General features: G+C 43.2%; 1 protein-coding gene across 4 annotated transcripts in view; it reads left to right on the top strand.

The window, feature by feature from the left end:
* Positions 1 to 13,451, top strand: part of Pcgf5 (polycomb group ring finger 5) — a 113,721-nt gene that overhangs the window by 45,271 nt on the left and 54,999 nt on the right. For 2 of the 4 annotated variants that reach the window (XM_045139149.1, XM_045139130.1), the window contains exon 1: positions 12,732 to 12,782. The exons of 1 other annotated variant lie outside the window; for it this stretch is intronic. The gene's annotated coding sequence lies outside the window, so the exon portion shown is untranslated. Of the gene's footprint in view, positions 1 to 12,731; positions 12,783 to 13,091; positions 13,111 to 13,451 lie in introns of those variants that run through there. One more of the 4 variants, XM_045139143.1, reaches the window with a different exon arrangement.

The raw sequence follows: 13,451 nt of genomic DNA, 5'->3' as shown, positions 1-13,451 counted from the left end.
GGCCCTACAGCGGGGCATGGCAGATGGGTAGTTATGCCCCTGGCCTCAGACTCGGAGCTGTCAAACCCAGCATTCTTATTAGTAGCTCTGAGGTGGGAGGGTTCTCTTCTCCTCTGCACTTCTCTGCTTGAGGTGAGCCACCCCGCCTAGATCCCCTATCCCTCAGCTTGTCAGTACACAGCCCCTCGGCTTTCCTCACCTGCTTCCATAGGTCTTGCCTCACCTTGGGGCTGTGGCAAGCCAAGTTCAGACCTCTTAACCTATGATTATTTCCTGTTCATAGGCTGCCAAGGTTGCTCAGTTGTTAATAATAGTTTTCTCAAGATAGCACCTGGCCACTGCCTTCCAAATCATACAGAGTGACTCAGTGAGAGTTTAGTCCCCTTCTGACCTGTCCACAGTTGGAATCACTCTTACCAACCGTACACATAGATTTGAAGCTAGTGTAGGCTCTAGCCCTTATGACAGAGTACCTGTCTGTTGCCTGCCTTACCTTTTAGATGTTGTTTCTGCTGCTTCTCCACCTAGCTGGGAGCTGCCACTGTAGATACATGGCTTACTGCTTATTAGTGAGTTACCCATCTTTTTCCCCTCTCTTTTCCAGTACCCTTTCAATTCCTTTGTGCATTTCTTCTTCTCCTTCTTCCTTTGGAATAGGGTCTGTTTTACTTATTTTGCCTCACTTCTTCACAGTGTCAAATGGATACAGAGTCTAGTCATTGTAGCCAGAAGCTTAAGAATTCTGTTTTAATATTCCCTGAATCTTTTCTTTCTTTTATTGCCAAGATTTATTTTTCATTGAAAAGAATTACTTTTAGTAGGAAGCTTAGGTTTTACTAAGCGTGATGCCTCTGTGTTTATAAAGGAAAGATTAAGTTCTGCTTCAGTCTCATCTTCACGGGAGATATTGCAGGAAATTCACGGGAGTGCAATGCACTGCAGAAAGAAATGGCATCTTCAGACACGAAACTGCACCTACATGCATCCTTTATTTGTATGTGGATGCTGGGGAATTGAACCCAAGCTGGCAGACAAGTCCCTTTAACTACTGAGACATCTCCCCAGCAACATCATTTTTTTAAGCCTAAATAGTCTTTAAAACATATTTTTGTGGTGGCTGGAGAGATGGTTTAGTGGTTAAGACCCTTGCCTGCAAAGTCAAAGGATCCAGGATTGATTTTCCAGGGCCCATGTAAGCCAGATGCACAAGGTGGCACATGTGTCTGGAGGTGGTTTGCAGCCTCTGGAGGCCTTGGCATGCCCGTCCTCTCTCTCTTCTCCTCCCCCACCACCTCTTTCTCTCTCCCTCAAATAAATAAATAGAAATAAAATATTTTAAAAATATGTTTTTATAGGTACATGTAGGAGGTTGTGCTGCTATGGTCACATGGTATTCTTCTGTCTGTCGTTCTCCCTTCTTATAAGGACACTAGTCTTACTTAAGAGCCCATCTACTTCCATGTAACTTTATCATAACTTGATTGCATCTTTAAAGTACCTATTTCCAAATAAACTCATACGCACCAGAGGTTAGGGTTTCATTATTTCCTTAGAGGGGCACAAATCAACCCTTAACTAACATTCAGAACAGATCTATGCAATACTTAACCTGTAATACTTACCATTTATTGTGGCACATTAAAGTGGTGAAATAAATGAACAAAGTACAGAACAAATGTAAGATGTTTACACAACTATCAGTATGGGCACTATAAATGTCAACTTTTAAAAAGCAAAGCTCTACTTAGGCTTTGTTAATGGATAGTTTATTGCTGGATACTTATACTGTAACTGTTTTAATTGACATAAAGATAGCAGAGAAGTACTTATGTCTGTGCTTATATGTTCAACTCCTAATTATAAGAAGTATTTTCTCTCTTAGTAAAAATTAATGCTTCAGTTAAGACTTTGTACTTCTTGGCTAAAAAGGAGTAGATACTCAGAGAATAGTTAAGGAAGTACTATAAGGGAAATGGTACTCTACGAGTTTATAGTCAAGTTTCAGTTAAGTTCCTTGGCAATGCCCACAATGTTCACCATCGTTTGTCCATTTTTAGGAAGTAAATATCATTATAAATTCAAGTCAGGAACAACATCTGTCAACAAAACTTTGATTTTTAAAGCAAGAGTGAATACAGTACATGTCTTTGCTTCAAAAGGCAATATTGGGCTGGAGAGATGGCTTAGCAGTTCAGGCATTTACCTGCAAAGTCAAAGGACCCAGGTTTGATTCTCCAGGACCCATATAAAGCCAGATACACAAGGTGAAACATGCATCTGGAGTTCTTTTGCAGTGGCTAGATGCCCTGTCATGCCCATTGTCTCTCTCCCCAACCTTTCTCAAATAAACAAACAAAAATAAATTCAAAAAACAATTTTTAATTTTATTTATTTATTTGAAAGGGAGAGACAGAGAGAAAGAGGTAGATAGAGAGAGAATGAGTGCATCAAAGCCTCCAGCCACTGCAAACAAACTCCAGATGCATACACCACATTGTACATCTGGCTTACATGGGTCCTGGGGAATCAAACCTAGGACCTTTGGCTTTGTAGGCAAATGCCTTAACTCCTAAGCCATCTCTCCAGCCCAAAATAGTTTTTGTTTGTTTGTTTGTTTGTTTTTGGTTTTTCAAGGTAGGGTCTCACTCTGGTCCAGGCTGACCTGGAATTCACTATGTAGTCTCAGGGTGGCCTCGAACTTATGGCGATCCTCCTACCTCTGCCTCCTGGGTACTGGGATTAAAGGCATGCGCCACCACACCCAGCTTCTAAAATATTTTTTTAAAGGCAGTATTTAAATGATCTGACAATGAAGCCTCTTTTATAATTCACCAACAATGTAAGTAACAAATAGACCTTTGTCAGCAATTTGTGTGCAAAGTGCTTTGAAATCCTTTCCCTCTGTTGATAATTCTTTATAATTTGCATGTTACAAAACATGAAAATGCTAGAATGGAAGCATATTGTCAGTATCTGTCTCCAGCTGAAATTTCCTTGTTTAGCATTCTAGAAATAAAAGCATACCTCTTTGCCTCAGGCTAATCAAGACAGATCTAGTTCCCTCAGCTGAAGTGTTCTTATTTCCAAATGTGCTCTCTCTTATTGTAGTGGCTGTGTTTCAGGGGCTCTGAGAGGTAGGTTCTCACCACCTTCTTCAGGGCCTCTTCTCAGCCACGGTGCAGCTGCTGAAGCTGGCCAGGGTGAATCTTGAGTGGCCAGATCACCTACCCCAGCATGAGGTCAGGCCAGCTTGCAGAGCTCTCAGCACAAAGTTTACTGCTTGAAGCACTGTTTTCTCTTAGGTCAGCACCCTAGAATCCCAGCAGAATGGGGGTGTTTTGAAGTCAGACGTATGAGGCCAGAACGTTATTGTTTAACATTCTTTTTCTTTTTCTTGAAAGACTTCCTCCATTGTGGCAGGAAGAAGGACCAAGTTATTGCAGACCTTTAGAGAGCATATTAAGGGAAATCGCTTCTAACTCCCTGAACTGTCTGATGAAGATAATGATAATTATGATGACATTATTTGATAAATAATTTTATCCATGGCCTAGAAATTAGAATTCATAAAACTAAAGATTTGCAGTGAGATGCTCTAACATGAAACTATAATGAAGAGTTTGTTGGGACTGTAAAAGTTGTCAACTTTGGGATATGGGAAACTTTTTAGCTATGTCCCATCTATATTTGCTCACAGAAAATATTCTCTAGATCAGAAGATAACAGTCTAAGGCAGTCTAAGGTTACTATCTGCCTTGCTAGCTATTTTTTAAATAAAGTTTTATTGGTACACAGCTACTTTGATTTTATATTGGTTTTGGTAGCCTTTGCCCTACCTGGGCAGAGTTGAGTAGTTATTATGGAAACCATACTGGCCCCCCAAAAATAGAACATTTACTGTGTTCTTTTACAGATGCAATTTGTTAATCTCCACTCTAGGTGCTACTTCCAAATTCCACAACCATATAACTGAATATCTGGAAGGATCCCTAATGATTTTATAACCCAAATATAAAGCAATTTTATAGATCCAGACTCAGGAAATGATTTGCCGTAGGTCTTAGGATTGGCTGATGAATTTGTGTTTTTCCAAAGAGGACATTTTTTTTCTTTTGAAATTGCAGTGCAATACAGTAAAAAATAATACCTTTGCAGTTCAGGACATATATTTTTGTGCAAGAGAAAGGCAAATTAGTTCTCAGAAAGTAACTCTGGGCATTGGACTCCAAGCTGAAGATGGACAGCTTTGGCCTGATGGACTGTTCCTGGGCAGTACCTGGGTAGTCTGTTGGCTAGTTCAGTGTTTGCCAAACTCAGTGTCTGGCTCATGCAGTTAGTGTTGTCAGCACACGCCAAGGCCATGCCCTTGTGCGCTCCTCTTTGTGCTCTTTGCCAATCATCCTCTTTCTCTTCACATGTGTTTCTTCCAGAGGAGGGTATGATTGATCTGGTTACGTTTTCTAAATATATTATGTTGCAGCCAGTCCTTCCGAAGACTACACCTAGTAAGACAGAGGATTTTTTTTTTTTTGGAGGGGGGGCTTCAAGGTAATGTTTCACTCTAGCCTAGGCTGACCTGCAATTCACTGTGTAGTCTCAGGGTAGCTTCGAACTCATGGCGATCCTCCTGAGTGCTAAGATTAAAGGTTTGTGCCACCATGCACGGCTAGAGTTATGTTTTTACTTGTGCAAACAGGATGTTGGGGAGTATGTGTGTGTATACATTTCTTAACTTCACCTTGAGATGAGCCATTTAAACTAGGACTTTCATGTTCACTCCTTTGCCTCATCAATAGTAACTTTGTTTTTAACTTACGGTAGCTTTAAAAAGTAGACATTTTGCAGGGATGTTAAGCAACTACATTTTGCCCTTATTATAACTAAAGGCAAACAATCTGTACACAGGTATTTGTTCTAAGTATTTGTCATCAGGCCTTAAACTATGTGTTGTATTGTTATTTTGTCCAAATAGCAGGGAACAGTATAGACATGTGTATGTGTGTATGCACACACACGCGCACACACACATGTAAACATTCATGTATTTGCCCATGCTGTACTCTGTGCACTCACTTGTGGCAGGTGCAGTTGCCTGTGGTGGCCAGAAGGGAACATCCAGGTGTTCTGCTCCATTGCTGTTTTGTCCATTCTTACTTGAGCTGTGTCTCTTACTGATTCTGGAACTTGCTAATTACTGCAAACCCCAGTTCTTTTCTGGTCTCTACTCCCCACTGGACTGAGGTTACAGACACATGTGGCTGTGAGCAGCTGTTTAGGTGGGGCCTGGGGATCAAACTTGAGTGGACCGTCAGACATCCTCAGGCCCTCTGTGTTCATAGAAAGTGCTGTTAACTGCTAAACCATCTCTTCGGCCCTAGATATGAATTCTTACAGTTAATTAAGAAAGAATTTGTCCAGTATGCACTAAGTGTGTTGGTTGCATTATCCCATATAATTCGTGGAAAAGTCCTCTTTTATGATCTATTATGGCCATTTAAGTAATGATAAAACTGAGGCAGAGATGGGTTGTATGCTCTGGGAAATAAACCCAAGAGAGACTTGCTAGACTTTAAACATGAGCAGTCTTGGCTGCAAAGTCACATGTCATTTCTTTGCTTGTTCATGTGTTCATTGGACCATTCAGCAAATGTGTTGCATTTTACTGTCCACTGTGGGTCACGTCACAGCAGTCATGAGTGATGGCAGAGGCCTTGCTCTTGTGGAGCCTGTGCTCTGTTGACCGTGGCTCTCTGCAGCCACCTTAGAGTTTTGTGTTACCTAATGTGGGACATTCTGATGCTGGGGCTTTTTCTGCCTTCCCATCAAGACAGTGCTTAAAGTTGGTAAGAGGAAGGACTACTTGCAGTGAGCTGAGATGATTCTTTGCTTAGAGGTAACTATTCAAGACGCAGTGTTTCTTTCCTCTTCAACTCTGAAGGGGAATTGTCTTAGCTTCTGACACTGTTATGAACTTACCATCCTGATATTTAAAAATTAAAAATGTCTATCCTACATTTTAGATAATGTGTGCCTGCTTTGATTTAGATCAATTCTCTCTGGTTTTGTACAAACCTAGACAAAATGTAATCCATATCTTAGTCAATAAGTGCTTGAATATTTAGAAATGGGAAAAAGTTTGCCTTTTATTTTCGAGTGCTTTTCTCTGTATGTCTTGCTGTCTCTTTATCTTTCCCTCTCTCTCCCTCCCTCCTTCTCTCCTTCTCTTTCTTTTTTTGAGGAGGAGGTTCTAGGTTATTAGCAAGCCAACTCATCATTGAAGCCTTAACCCCTTCCTTGGCTCTTCCTTCCTTTGGACCAAAGAGCCTGTAATCCTGGCAGAGCTGTGAACAGCTCAGATGAGGGTTCACTGTGACCCCCATATGGAGAATTTGCATTTTATGGAAAATAATTTTCTGCTATCCATTCAGTGCAGGGAAAGTCATTACAGCCTTAATGTTAAACTAACAAAATCATTAAAACTTGCATAGGACCTAGTTTCTTTGTCCAGTGTGGATTTGGTGAAATATTTAGGTTTCCCCACCTGTTGAGTGAAATACTTATAGAGATCAGGAGAAAGATACTTTGTGACCACCATGTTTCCACTTCATACTGTGGTAGGATTCATTTCTCAAGCCTAGAGTGTTTCATTATCGAAAGACATTATTTGACTAGATCTAGCATCCAAATATTGGCTAAATTTTTCTTACAGTATTACAAAGAACTATCCAATTGCTGATGGTAAAAAATATATATATATTACCTAACTTTTTATTCATTTGCAAGCAGAGAGAGAGAGTGCACCACGGCCTTTTGCCATTGTAAATGAACTCCAAATGTGTGCACCACTTTGTGCATCTGGTTTTATGTGGTTACTAGGGAATTGAATGCCAGTCATCAGGTTTTGCAAGCAAATGTTTTTAACTACTGAGCAACCTTCCCAGCCTTACCTAACTTTAAAAAAATTATTATTATTATTATTATTGGGTTTTTGGACTTTTAAAATATTTTATTTATTTATTTATTTGCCAGTGAAAGAGGGGGAAACAAAGAGAGAATGGGCATGCAAGGGCCTCCAGCCACTGCAAACTCCAGATGCATACGCCCCTTATGCTTCTGGCTAACATGGGTCCTGGGGAATCAAACCTGGGTCCTTTGGCTTTGCAGGCAAATGCCTTAAACACTAAGCAATCCTTCCAGCCCTTACCTAACTTTTTTATAGGACTCCATAGTTTATAATTTTTAAAAGCACTTCTCACCTATCATCTCAACGATATTCATAAACAGGTAAAAAACACTCTTACCTGCTAATATTAATAATGATATAATCTCAGTTTTCAGCTGGGGATGTAGCTCATTGGTAGCACATTTGCCTAGGCCTTGGACTTCATCCCAAGTACACACCTCCCCCATCAAAGGAAGACATCATCTCATTTTTCACAGGCAGACAATCAAGCTGAGGGAAGAAGAGACTTATCCTAACAGAAACCAGTGTCTTGGCTCAAGATTTGCTCCTTCTACACCACTGCTGTCTATAAAGTCAGCACCTTTTCTCCAGTTATCTCCGCTAGTATTCACTTGTTTGTTTAGTCACTGAAGTTTTACAACATCTCAGAATATAGAATATTGCATTCAGATTTGATGAATTATTCTTAGTTTCCACCTTTATGTACATGTATGACCCTCAGAAATTTATTCTAACCTTGTAAAACAACAGTTGCTATTTTATATAGACGAAGTACCATAGCCCTGATGGCTGGAGTAAGCTTAGTTTTTCTGTAGTTCAGTACTATTTTGATTCTGCCCTCTGTTCTTCCAGTATGATTGAAACATGTACCAGTCAATATTCAACACCATAGTAAAGAAAACAAAGGGGAGGAGCTGGAGAGATGGCTCACTGGTTAAGGCATTTGCCAGGTTTAATTCTGCAGTACGCACGTAAGCCAGAAGCATAAGGTGGCACATGTGTCTGGAGTTCATTTGCAGTGTCTGGAAGCCTTGGTACGCCCATTCTCTCTCTCTATTTGCTTCTCTCTCTCAAAATAAGTAAGTAAATAAAATGGTTTTAAAAAGAAGCTGGGTGTGGTAGTGCATGCCTTTAATCCCAGCACTTGGGAGGCAGATATAGGAGAATCTCCATAAGTTCAAAGTCACCCTGAAACTAGATCAGCCCAGGCTAATACAGGACCCTACCTTGCAAAACCAAAAGGAAAAAAAAAAAAAAAAAAGCTTTTTTTTTTTTCCTGCCTTCAGAAGAAGTAAAAACCAATTGGTCATTTTAGAGTAATATATTTAAAGGACTCTAAAATATTTATCTATTTTCATAGTTTCATTCATATTAATTATATTCCTATTCCTAGTGTACTTTTTTCACTGAATTTCTTTCAGGCTTTCCCATTTTCTAGTCAGATTCGTAGCTTTTGGGATTATGTCTTGTTGTCTTTATAACTGGCAAGGAGGCCACCTAGGACTTTTTCTTGACCTCCTGTCATTCTTCTTCCTTCCACTGGAGTTCTTGTCATTTCATCATGTTTTATTTAGTACTTTATCAATAAATGTGGCATATTTCTATATAACTATTTCTTGTGGTTAAGTGTCCACTCCCTGGTGTGATTTTAATTAACAGTCCCAGAGGGCAGGGATTATAACTTAATACACACTTTGTAAAGATAGCTCCTGGAATAAATTTAAGGAAAATGCAGAGAATCTGTCCTAAAATGTGTACAGTTATTTACATTTGTATTTATTTGAGTGCTTGCTCCTTGCTGTTTCTGGCCTGGGGATACACAGTGTTGGGGCCGATCCACTGGGATCACATTCCAACAGGGTGTTCAGACAACCAAGGCAGAGTGATAGATGATTTGAGAGAATAAGGATGTGTTGTCATGTATGTACATGGTCCATGTCTGTAGCAAAGGCACCTCTGCAGCTTTGAAGTACCTAGGAAAGTAGTCTTTGAAATCGTCTTAAGGGATTATCCCCATTTCACTGGAGTAAGGAAGGGTGAAGGGGTTCAGTCAGGGTGTCTATTCAGAAGCAGATCCATCTAGCTAGCTAAAGGGAAAGTGGTTCATTGGGTTTGGATCATGGGAGTCAAGAGGGGCTAGAAGTGACAAGAATCTAGGGTGGCCTTATTAAATCTTCAGGGTTTGTACTAAGAATGCAAGGTGTTTTCTACTTCTTTGTTTTTATGTGTGTACGTGTGGTGTGGTACTTGTGTGTGGATGCTCGTGCACAGGTACGTGCATGCATATGGAGTCCTCTTCAATAGCTTTCCACCTGAAGTTTTTGAGCAAGGATCTCTCACTGAACCTAGAGCTCACCAGTTCAGTTCGATGAGCTAGCCTGTGAGCATTGTCTCCACCTCCCCAGGGCTGGGATTTCAGGCGCCGGCCACCACACACAGCATTTTACCCGGGTACGCAGGATACAAACTCGGGTCCTCATGATGTACAGCAGGCACTTAGCCCACCGAGTCATCACCCCAGCCACAAACAGGGTTTTATGTAAATCTGCGGAACAAGCATGATAAAAACAAGTTAGAAGGAGCCTCCTCTGCCAAGGAGGGTGGCTTGGCAGAGAAAAGATACAGGCAGACTGTTTCATAGTCCAGTGAGTGAGGGAAGGTACAGGTGATAATGAGCTGAGCCGGGCAGGGTGGTGGAAGAATTCAAGAGATATGTGGCAGAGAATCCCTAAGACTTACTGGATTGTGGGATGGGGCCATTGAGAAAAAGAGGAACGGTGACTGGACCTTCAGATCACAGTTCCTCTTCCACTCCTCCACTGATTTTATGCAAGCAAATTGTTCTTGAGCTGTAATATTTATGATCATAAAATAAATGCACTTTGTCCAATAGGACACAGTATTAAATTTTATTTCTGTAAATCTCTTTAGGAAAATTTATAGATTATAAGAGGTAATTTATGTGTTAAAGAAACTCTGTGTTAAAAGATTAAACAGCATATTTAGGTGTATAAAATAGTCTGTACCATGAAAATGCCATCTTATTTAAAGTTTCAAGAGAATGTATCATTCTTTTTCCATTAAAAGTTGGACCATTAAGCCAGGCGTGGTGGCGCACGCTTTTAATCCCAGCACTTGTGAGGCAGAGGTAGGAGGATCGCCAGAAGTTTGAGGCCACCCTGAGACTACATAGTTAGTTCCAGGTCAGTCTGGGCTAGAGTGAGACCCTACCTCAAAAAGCCCCCCCCCCAAAAAATAGTTGCACCATTAGAATCAGTTAATTGATATTAACTTATTATTAATTAGAGGTGAAAAACCTACTCTCTGTGTTTTTGTTAATAAATTATTCTTTTGTTACCAATACTTTCCTAAACTTCTTGTACTCAAGAAATTCTCCTAAGAGGTATGAAAATAAATAAACTGAACTGGGACCTTTGCTTTTCTTGGCTTTACCAAAATCATCAGTAATACTGAACTTGCCACCTACTGGACTGGGCCTTGTTTCCACATCTGTACCATGAGAAAGCTACAGGGGGTCATTCCTGAGGGGACTCTAGCTACTGATCTTTCACCTGGCCTTTCCGTTTTCCTATGCCCGTGAAGCCAGATATTCTAGGGCTTTGTCTGCTTGGCAATGTGACTGATACTTGTGGTTTTCACACGCCTCATATTGAGACTTCTGCTGTTTCTTCCTAGCCTGAACTGCAGAACCCAGGGATGTGTAGCCAGAAGGCAGCCTCTGGATGCAGGAGAGGCAGCCCAGCAGCCGAGGTTCCATGTCTCAGTACTGAGAATCTGTTCCATTAGAAAGGTTATCGTGTGTGTAACAGTCCCTCCTGCCATGACTTTCGTCATATATATATATGTATGTATATATATATATTTTTTTTTAAACAGGTAGATGTTTGAGTTCTAAATTACTTTTTTCTCTTGAAGTTCTAGGGATTGAATCCAGGATTTGGCACATGCTAGGCAAGCACTCCACCACTGAGCTCTATGCCCCAGGCTCAATGTTTGAATTTTTATCTGTGTTGCTTTTCTTTCATGCTTGAGCATTTTTATTAGATTTAAGGAGGTTGAGTGAGGCAGTTGCCGAAGAGGAGAGAGAAGAACTCACAGAATGTTGTGTTACAAACCATGCTAGCTGGGAAGACAAAAGCACAAATTTGGGACCCCATCATATCCCTTACCCCATCACATCAGGGTGTTTGGCAAGGCAGCTCCACCTCCAAGTTCTGCCCTGTGGCATAGGTGTATGTCCCCTCCCTTCTTTGCTAACATGTTCTCTTCACATCTGCTCTTAGGGTCATCTCCCCTGAGAATGCTGGTTAACTGCATTTATTCTTGCCCATCATTCACATAATCCTTGAATTTTATGAGCTGTTAATATTTTAATATACTTTAAACAATTTCTGTGTTGGCGGTGGTGGCGCATGCCTTTAATCCCAGCACTCCAGAGGCAGAGATAGGAGGACTGCTGTGAATTCCAGGCCAGCCTGAGACTACATGATGAATTCCAGGTCAGCTTGGGTGATCCTCCTACCTCTGCCTCCTGAGTGCTGGGATTAAGGGCGTGTGACACCACGCCTGGATTCCACTGCATATTTTAAATAAACTAGAACTAGATCGACTTCACATTTTGACTGGCTCTGTATGTAGACAAGAGACATGAAGAGTAGCCCTCCATGGTCATTTGACCTGACTTGTTTTCTTTTACTTACTGTAATTACTGTATCTTACTGAAATCCATCCCAGTTTGGAAATGCAGTAATGGCAATACCTTTTCCTCTTCCTGATACATAAGACTGAAAGTTGCCCTTTGCAACCTTCCCCTTGGAGAATGTTCCATTTATATTTCTTTAATCAGGGAAGACTACAGTGATTTGCCTACTATACTAGAATAACTGATTGAAAGCTGGGAAGCAAAGGGCTAGGTTTAATGTGTGTTAAGCAAAATTGAGGTTGTAGTGGAAATTTGTGTTTATGGCATGCAGTAGAATAGGACTGAATAACCCAGGAGTCCCTTAATAGTCGCTTTCGGATGAGTCATTCAATGAATGGTGTCTTGAAAATTTCAAAGTCCACTAGAAAGAGCTCTGAGGGGGCTGGGTGTGTTTTGAACCCTGAGAACAGCAATACAGTTTTGCCACTGCCTCTTCCTCCTCACCCCTGGCCCTACCGCGTTCCTGCGGCTATACTTGTTGTGGTCAAGAGCATGATCACTCGCCGGTGATTTTTAGATAAGGTGTCTAACAAGGGGTGTCTTCGTCCCCAGGCCGCCCAGGAGATAATTTAGTAAGCTGACTCAGCCTCAGCACTGACCTTTGCTTTTAAGCCCGACAGGGGAAAAAAATAGAGCAGTCATTGTTGTAACGAAAACAACCGGGAGGGTGGCGAGGATAAGGAGAACAGAGATAAAATTTGGCCAGAGCTTCGTTTCACACAGGAGCCACGGGGGCAGGGCGCTGGGGCAGCCAGGCACCTGCGAGGAGAGGAGCGCGGGAGGGCGTGGTCGCGGTGGGCGTGGCCAGGGGGCGTGGCCGCGGTGGGCGTGGCCGGCGCCGAGGGCCCGGCGGCGCGGGCGGTTGGAAGGGGGTGGAGTTGCCCTTGGAGGCGGCACCGGCCCAGGCCCCCGAGGTCCGCCGCGCCCTATCGGGCTCGTGGCCCCGCGGAGCCGGCGCACTCCCGCCTGCAGGGGGAGGGCGGACGGGGCGCGGAGACCCGCCAGGCCGCGGCGGCCGCTGTTTCTCTTTCACTTTCCCGGGCTGGGAGGCCGGCGCGCCGGCGGGCGGGCGAGGAGCGCGGTGGCGGCCGCGGGGTAGGTACGGGACCGCGCGGGCCGGGAGGGACCGCGCCCCGGGAGCCGCGCCGGGCGGAGGCGGCTCCTCCAGACACCTGCCGCGGCGGCGCCGGCCCGGAGCCAGGGGCGAGCGGCTCGCGCGGGCCGGGGCGGGGGCGGCGCGGGGGCTCCGCTGGGCCGGTCCGAGTACCTGCCGGGACCTTCGCCTGCCTGGTCCTCCGAGGACCCGGGAAAGTTGCGTCCATCCCCCGGCCCGTCTTCCCCCACCCCTCAGCACTCGCTGCCTTTCACTGCGTTGGTGACAGGACTCCGGGCTTAGTTAGCACTTGAGGACGCGGACCCCCGGGTGGGTTCCCCGCTCGACTTCCTTCCGAGAACTTTCTCGTACGTGGGAGCTTCGTGGTCAGCCCGTGGGAACGGCGGAGCTGTTACTTCCCAGGAGATAGGCTTGCACATTCATTGCTTTGCTGAAGGTCACACGGAGCTCAGGCCCTCACAGGGATGGTCCATTCGCTACTTTGTTTCTTTCTCTGTCCCACCCTCAACACGATTTTCCTGAACGGATAGAGTGATTCCATGCAGAAACTATGCCCTTGCACATCGCAGTGGACATGTGTTGATGGAATGATGCCTTCAGCCTTTCCGGTTCCTTTATACTTGCCTATGAGTTAACAGTTAAGATAGGAA

Source organism: Jaculus jaculus, chromosome 1 (genome assembly GCF_020740685.1).
Source record: "Jaculus jaculus isolate mJacJac1 chromosome 1, mJacJac1.mat.Y.cur, whole genome shotgun sequence".
In the NCBI taxonomy this organism is placed as follows: Eukaryota; Metazoa; Chordata; class Mammalia; order Rodentia; family Dipodidae; genus Jaculus; species Jaculus jaculus.
The sequence above is the reverse complement of the archived record's forward strand: the minus strand, read 5'-3'. Positions and strand labels throughout refer to the sequence as shown.